An 8,821-nucleotide genomic window follows, 5' to 3' on the forward strand; every position below is an offset into this window, starting at 1 on the left:
GAATTAACGTGAGAATGGCACGTCACTGAAAATTAACGTGAGAATGACACGTTACTAAATCAGTCTGATAGAAGTTCTTCTTTTCTAATATATATTGATTCAATGTCTTGGAACTATATCTAATGACCGGCTGCGCCTACCGTGGGTGGTTTTGAAACTGACCCACGGTGGTACACTTTTACTATTTGTATGATAAGACAAAACTAACCTTCATTCTTAAATATTTTCCATGTTTATCCTTCACCTAAATTCTTTCTTCTTCATCTTTTTTTCATTTGTTACCACCGCCCCTTTCTCTCCATGTTCTTCATAAAACAACCAATCTTCAACAACCATGCTGCTCCTCCCACCGCCGCAAAACCACCCCAAACTACCCAGAGAAAGCAACGGGAAGCACCCGGGTTACAGAGGGGTTCGAATGCGGGCATGGGGCAAATGGGTATCCAAAATCCGCGAGCCCCGCAAGAAGAACCGGATCTGGCTCGGCACATTCGCCACCCCGATGGCGGCGCATGCTCACGACGTCGCTGCTCTCGCTCTGCCATGCTCAACTTCCCTAACCTCGCAGGTTCATTGCCCCGACCCGAATCCCAATCGCCTAGAGACAATTTTGGATCTGGGTTTTGCTCTTGAACCCTTGCAATTTCGTATCTGGGTTTTGTCAATGCGATTTTGGATCTGGGTGAGAATTATGGTGGATCCATGGTAGTTGGATGAGGGCTAAGTGTAAGAGCTTCAATTTTTCATTTTATGAGTGGATTACCAACCCACGGTATTGCTTGGGAAGCCTACGAGCTGTTAATCTATTTTATATGATGCCTGAAGTGCTGATCTCATGGAAATTGAAAGGTTTTTTATGCAGTGGTCTTGCTTGTACAGTTTGGAATGGAATTGAGTTTATGGCCAGAATTCACAAACTGAATAATGCAGAACTGAAGGTCTGTCAGAGAAACTTGCAGCTAGGAAATTAAGAATGCAAGGAGTGTTAGTGGTCTTTATGCCTACTGTAGCTTCGTTTTGTGATGTTGCTGAGATACACTCTTTGGTTTTTGGGGGTTGCCAAGTAGAAAAATAGGTACTGGACTTATGTTAGTTTGTGGCTCAATTATTTCCTCTGTTTTCTTAGTGTGGTGGTTTTCTGGGAAGTTTGTATATTCTCCCTGTTTTTTCTGTTTTTCCTTCACTGTACTTACCATGGGTTGAGGTACCCTTAGTACCTCATCAATACAATTTTGCTTACCTAAAAAAAAATGGTGGATCCATGGTGGTGGTGCTGGTAGGCTGAGGGAGATTCACGGTGGAAGTATAGTGGTTCAAGGACGGTAGTGAGGTTGAAGCAAGTATGGGAAGGGGAAAGGTATTTTAGTAAAGTTAAATATATTTAATTAATGAATTTTTATTATTAACTGATCTGGACCGTTCAAATTAAAAACATTAAATCTAACGGTGAAAAATTGAACTGAACCACCGTGGGTCAGTTTGACGCTAGGCAAAACCCTAATGACCACTACTATCTTATCTTAGAACCCAAAAAGATATTGAAGAGAAAGCCCAAAGGCACTCTGTCTATCGATGCCATTTCAATTTGACCAAAAAGCTAAATATGCTTACGAGAAAATCAAAATTTGATTTTATGTTGGAAAATTGTGAGCCAAACACCAGTGGAGAAACATCAATTATATATTGCACCAACTTTAATTTCCAACTAGTAAGGTGCCATCTGACTATAAGTATAAACAAACTATATAAAATAGCCCACATAAGTGGAGGGTACTAACATGTGGGGATTCTCTCCTTGTGTTGTGTGGCGGACAGATAATGTGCAAATGCAAAGGGAAGTTTGGACCCACCACTCCTTACCACTGATTTATTCACCTATCAAAGAAGTCTTTATGTAAGTGAGATTATATGGTTAATTAATGGTTATATGTATACTTATATAGGATAGTTCTAAGACATGCTGAAGCCTATTATTTGGCGCATATGAACGTTTGAACCCTTCCACACATAGTTTTTTTTTTTATTGTAAATTATATACGAGAATTTTGGATTAGAAACCTTCAAATGAAAGTACTAGGTAGAGTGTTTTTTTGGGTACAAGTGTACAACGGTTTGAAGGAAGAAAAGTATATTGAAAAAACCAAAACCAAAGGGCTACCATCATCTTCAGGAGATCATACATACAACAAAATAAGTAAACTTAATGTCCGGGGGGGGGGGGGCATTCACTTAGGTACCAAATAGAAAAACAAAGAGAAAAGAAAAGAAAAAGATAAATGATAGATGTGATATATAACATGTTATGCTGCTGTGATAATAATATAGAGTAGAGAGAAAGAGAATTTCAGTGTGTCTCAAGAGTATCGTTACTCTTGATGGTTCATGAAATTGATAAAAATAAGTACTCAAGTAAAGAGCTCCTTATCATTTCAACTGAGTTTTAATCAAGCATGCTACATTTAAACCTAGAAATAGATAAATACGATAACACGAATGATAGATGTACCACCAAACAATGCACACAATTGAGAGTTTTTTTTCTCTTTATTACTCTCTCGATCATATCATGTCGATCAATTTTCTCTCTTTTCTCTCTTTAGTTGTCTACACTCATTAGGTGTATGCCAATCTTTTTTTTGCGAAATAGGTGACGTAAAATTAAAATATTCACTACTAAAAAAAGCAAATCAAAAAGGGAAGAAATCCCTCACTAAACACCCAAAAACCGCTTGTTAAATAACTGTGACGGGATTGAATCCGTAGCATATTAGTGTCGCATTGTCACTAAATATTTAGCAAGGGAATTCAATTTTGTCGCAAAGTAATTTAATTTCTATCACTAATCCAATCATATTAAGTGTTTTAGCGATGAAGTGATTTCCCTCTCAAGTATAGAGAGGGATTATATTCTTTCGTTAAATTGATCAGAAATCATCATCCATATAGAGAGGGATTTATTTCCGTAGCTAAACAACGAGGGGAATTTTTCCACCCTAGATTCTTCATTGTTCCATTTATTTTCCGTCCTGAGGAATTTTTCTTTTTTAGAGACCAAAATTTTCATCTCTATTGTTTGAGACAGTACATAATACATTTCCTTTGTTTAGCGACGAAAACTACAAAATCCCTAGCAGGATAGGCACGGAATTTGCAACGGATTTTTTTTTTGAAAGTGACGGATTACTCTAGAGGGAATTAATTATTTCGTTGTAATTGCTGTCACTAATTCAAAAAATTATTCCTATAAAATTGGTAATCCATCGCTAAATTGATTTTTTTTCTCTCTATGTTCGGTAGCAAAATCCTGTTTTCTTAATAGTGATTTATAAATAAAAAATAAACACAGTTTGACCAATTTAACCCTAGTGATTTATATTCGTGAAAGAATCCAAACCCATCCTTGACCTTAATCAACGAGTAATGATATATACACACCTCCCTTTTTAAACACTTCATTTCCACCTATTTTTATTTCTATCTCTCTCCTCTTATCATCTATCACATCTCATACTTTCTCTCTCTTACTTTTTCTTTTCTTCCTATCTCTCTCTTCCTTCCACCTCTACACACCTCTAGTAGGTAACATTATTCCTTAATCAACCACGAGCTCTAATACAGAGTGGGAAAGCCAATGATATATCCACTAGCACTAAAAAGTATTACCAATGATAGGTGCCCACTAGGGTGGACACTTTTAAAAATGGTCCATGATGGACCAATGCCTAAGAACCGTTGGATAGAGGAATCTAGGAATATTCTTAAAATCAGTGGTTAGGATTGAGTTACTGTTAAAAGGGTAACAACGTAATATCCTCTTGCTCACTCCTCAATTCTTCCCAAACTCTAGATCTGCTCTTTCATGATTCATCTACCAGATCACATGAAATTGATCGAAAATCATGGGCAGTTCCTTTGTTGATTTCTGTTTCAATCTCTTCCTGCATTTCATTTTTTAATCTTGTTGAATGACAATTGTTTTTCTTTCCATACGGGTTTAGATCTCAGTTGCATCTGTTGTTGTGACAAAGAATTATATGTCTGGGTATAGAGGAAGGAGGGAAGGAGGGTGAGGGGGATGGAGGAGTTGAAGGTGGTGAAGAGGTTGAAGGAGGACCCAGATCCTCTTCATCTGGCGCCGCCGTTCTCCCTTTGACCGATTTCCTCTCTTCCCTTTTTTCCTTCGCTTCTCTTTCTATTTCGACCTCGCTACGCCGCGCATCTACTCCTCGCCGCCGTGCTTAGGGTCGCACTACGATCTTCAGCCAAGGCCACCGCGCCGCGTGCCGCGCGCCGGAACCACCAGACCGCGCCTCCATCGCTGTTGATATGCTTCTATCGTTCTCTCTCTTCCCATGTTTCTTCTTCATGGGAACTTGTTTGGCCAGATCCGTTTCTTTTTTTCCTCTTACCCCAGCACTGTTTGTTTCTTTTATAAAAAAGGTCAAATTTCTTAAATTAAAAAAAAATAATGTAATTAAAGTATTTTAAAGATGTGAATAATGATACCCAGCCTGGATTGTTGAGAGCAAAGGATGGATCAAAGAAACTCATGGATTTGGGCTGGAATTCATTCCAATGGAGGAAATTATTAAGGATGTTGTAGGGAGTTTGAAGGATAAAGGGTTCATATCTTGAATGATGCTGCTGTTATTATGCTGTAGGGAATTTTTGCTTTGCAAATTGGGAGAGTTTGAGAAAATCTAAGACAGTTGGGTGATGCCATGGAAGCTGAGAGTTTGACCAAAGGGTAAATCTGAAGGGAAAGGTAAAGTGGGAAGTGGAAAAGTCAATATTACCCTCTGGTCCATCGGTGGACCAATTTTAAAAGTGTCCACCCTAGTGGGCACCCCAATGATAACTTCGGGATAGTAATATCAATCAAAATAATATCACCAAAGAGTGCTTCGATGTTGATATCAAATTTAACTATTTGTTTGAATGACTGCACGGAGGTAACACCACCCACAAATGCTGCTTGTCTCCTAAAAGCCACTTATGACGGTGATAATAGTCATCTTTTGGCTGTTCATAAGTATATGCTATCTCATAATCATTGTTTGATTTGCCTAAAATGAAAAGTTAATTTAGTGAACGTCCTTTTCATTTTGCCGCAAAGCAGAGTTAGGTTACCATACCTGAGGGCAACTTCCCATACTATTAATCATTCAAGATTTAACCATAGCAAAAGTGATACCAATTTGGTTATTTTAATAAAATTTCGTATCAATGATGTTTGATATATGAGATTAGTTTTGATACGAAATAGTAAGAATAAATCCTGATTATCAAATCTAATGGTAAAAATTACAAGATTAAATTATATGACCTTAGACATTAGTAAAGTAGTGGGATGGAAATTGATAGCAGCCTTCGCACTGGCATATGATTTATCCTATATTATGCGTAGATAGACTATGTCAAAATAATAAATAAATAAAGTCAACAAAATTAAAATACCATTTATATAGTTAAAAAGATTAGACTCAAATTAAACCATTCATATAGTCTTTTAAGCTAAATAGTTCAACCTATTTCGATAAATATAATTTATATAAAGTCTATTATTATTATTATTATTATTATTATTCTTATTATTAATATTGTTACATTAAATTTTTTATATTGTTACATTTATATTTTAAGTTCCAGTAAAACTCAAAAGACCATAAGGCTCTTGCAACTCAATCGGCTCAAAAGGTTATGCAACTAAGTGAGACCAGAGAGGCACACAGGTAAGTTAAGGAACATCTCATCCTGACAATCAGTCGAGCGAATATTTTCAATATACTTTAATGACACATCACAAGGATACATATATGCAACCATAAACTCATAAGATCATCCTCAATGATTCCTTTAGATCTCAAGTCACTAATATGACAATCACCGAGCCTATAAATACATGTTTAGTCGTTCATTTACGAATGCATCACTCATTATACAAACTTTGGGTTCTTTTTGTACTATGAGATTCTCTCTTTTGCTCTTTCAGTAACTTGAGTGTCAGAGTGCCTTTTGAAAATATACCCTCGCCTTGCCAACATAGCTATATGGCGTGCTAGAGAAGTCTTCCAATGTCACACACAGTCCCCGAAGACGAAGAGATTTTGTTAGTTTCAATTTAGGAAGAACATTTAATTTGGCCCCATAAATGGGAAATGTAATAAAGCTCCCAACGCAATGGTCCATACACGAAGGCGACATACGTCGGGAGACGAATCACCACCGAAGGAACACTCCCCTAGAATACCGCAAAGGGATATATAACCGAGGATCTGCTAAAAAACTTGACGATTTTGTGCGGCGAATTAAGAAAAAGATGAACGAGATGGAAAAATCTGTTAATAATTCACAAGTTCCGACTCATAGCCATCAAGTGGACAAGTGTCTTGAAAGACATGCTCGTCGGGCAAGAACAGGTGAGGAAGCTATAGAGCCAAAATGTAACTGCATAAAAACAACAACTAATTTTGACGAAAGGTATGACCAAATTGGTGGATTGTTGGCTAATATCTAAATCCTTTTTCTTAAGAGATCACAACGATATATATTTCGAAATGCTTCTGAAAGACAATAGGAATAGATCCATACATAGGAGCCACAAATGTTCTTATCTACTTATTTTTTTTACCTTAAGAAAACCGACTCTGCAATGGTTTTAATCACTTCCTCTTGATCGATCAATTAGGATCTAGGAGGAATTGTATGCACAATTCATTCATAACTTTATTACAAGTAAAAGCTTACCCTAATCTTCACACACCTTTTGGATGTTGAAGCATGGCAATAATGAGTAGTTGCAAGATTTTCCAACCAAATTCTTTAAGGAGGCGAAACTCGTCCCAAGCCTTGACTCAATCATGCTTCATTTAGCTTGTGAAGTGATTAGAGTATGGCTCCATTTCATACCCTATTGGCAAAGTCTTTGCTGCATAGTCTCTGGTCCTCTCTCTTTCCCCTTCCCCTCGTATCCTTCTTTTCTCTAAAATCTTAGTGTTAGAAATAACAATATAAAATGATTTATGTAATAATATATACCTTAAGCTTAAGGTATTGTCATAATTGGTTTTTAATATGGTATTAAAGTTTCTATGACTAAACAGCATAATCCCATCCTTATCGTCCTTTATTCTGCTAATAAAATGTTAAATTTCAGCACAGCACATCGTTGATAACTAGATATACATGTATACAGCTCACGCTTCAAACTCAAATAAACATGCATGATGTAGTATCTTAAAAATAATAACTTTTATCAAGAACTTAATCTTTTAAGATTATTAGTTCTATACCCCAAAAAGGTATTTTATTATTTTAAGAAATGATTTGTTTTATGTCAATCATACAACTGTCCATGGACGTGACTAAAGTTAGAGAAGTGAGAAAATTAATAAGGCAAATAAAAGAAGGGAATAAAAAGAAGAGGTAGGTAGCTAGGTATATAGGGTTGCTGCTCCCGCTAGCTATATGCCTATGCCCCCACCATACTCACACTACGCACCAGTGACGTCTCTCTACTTTTTATCTTCTTCTTCTTCTTGCATCCCTTCTACGCGGGATGCGTTCCTCTACTTTGATCCTTTCACCCAATTTAGCCTCTAAATGGAAAATAAATTGAAATAAATCAATTTTAAGTAGAATAAAACTATATAATTATTCAAACATATATAAAGCAATAAGATGTGACACGAATTTTGGCCTAAATATATATGATTTTGAGCACCTTGCCCAAAAGATTCTGTCCAATGAACCATGACAAACGTCCCGTGTGCCAAACCCTAAACCATGGACTACGTATTTTGAGTTTGACCAATGCTCTGTGTTTCTTTTTCTCCTCTGCCAGCTGATCAGATAAGTCTGTTTTATACTATTATTTTAGTAAGAAGGTATTCACTACCGATAAGAGTGATCAATTCTCTCATTGCAGGCGTTCACAATAATCGGTTGTTGACCTTATTAATGCACAAAAGTTAATTAATGGTTATTACTAAATATACTTTTTGTCCATGCCTTGTTTGATATAGATTGATCTTTGGATGAAAAGAATTCTCATGATCAATTGTGTACGAAAAAATCTGTGAGGAGATTTAGGACCCACTGATTGGATTGGATTGAACATGAAGGAGAGCTCATGTGTGTTGATCAAGGCAAACTATTATTTGTCTCTACTTCCAAACCATCATGTATATATAAACTTGGCTTTCTTTCTTCTTTTCTCTCTTTCTCTCCTTTCGTTTATTTTTTTACCATTACATGCATCTCCTTACTTGGTTTGGCTAAGGAGCGTTTGGCTCCACCATCCCTTCATTTGCCTTAAAATGGGAAATGTTGCATATATATATCCACACGTACTAAACTTTACACCATGGTAAAAGAATACGATTATTGAGGAGATTTCCTGATAGGGATGAATGAATACATGCTTGTAATTCTTCTTATTTATTAATTTTAAATATATTTGACTTAGGGATTGTTTCGTAAAGGGTAATGTTTCATCCACACCTCTCTTTTGAGGTGGAGAGGTGGAATGATGAAAGAGATAGGAAGAAAAGAAAAAGTAAGAGAGAGAAAATATGAGATGTGATAAATGACAAGATGAGAGAGATAGAAATAAAAAAAGGTGGAAATGAAGTGTTTAAAAAATGAGGTGTGTATATATCATTACTCTTTCGTAAATTTATCATGCAATAATTTATGGTTTTTTTTTGGTAATTTATTGTCTTTGTAATTTTTTTAACAGTCAGAGAAAAAAAATACTTATATATTTGCAAAAAGCTATCCAAAGAAAAATACTGTACATCAGTAGACGTATATGCAAAAA

The sequence above is a fragment of the Lotus japonicus genome, chromosome 6 (genome assembly GCF_012489685.1).
Source record: "Lotus japonicus ecotype B-129 chromosome 6, LjGifu_v1.2".
Classification (NCBI taxonomy): Eukaryota; Viridiplantae; Streptophyta; class Magnoliopsida; order Fabales; family Fabaceae; genus Lotus; species Lotus japonicus.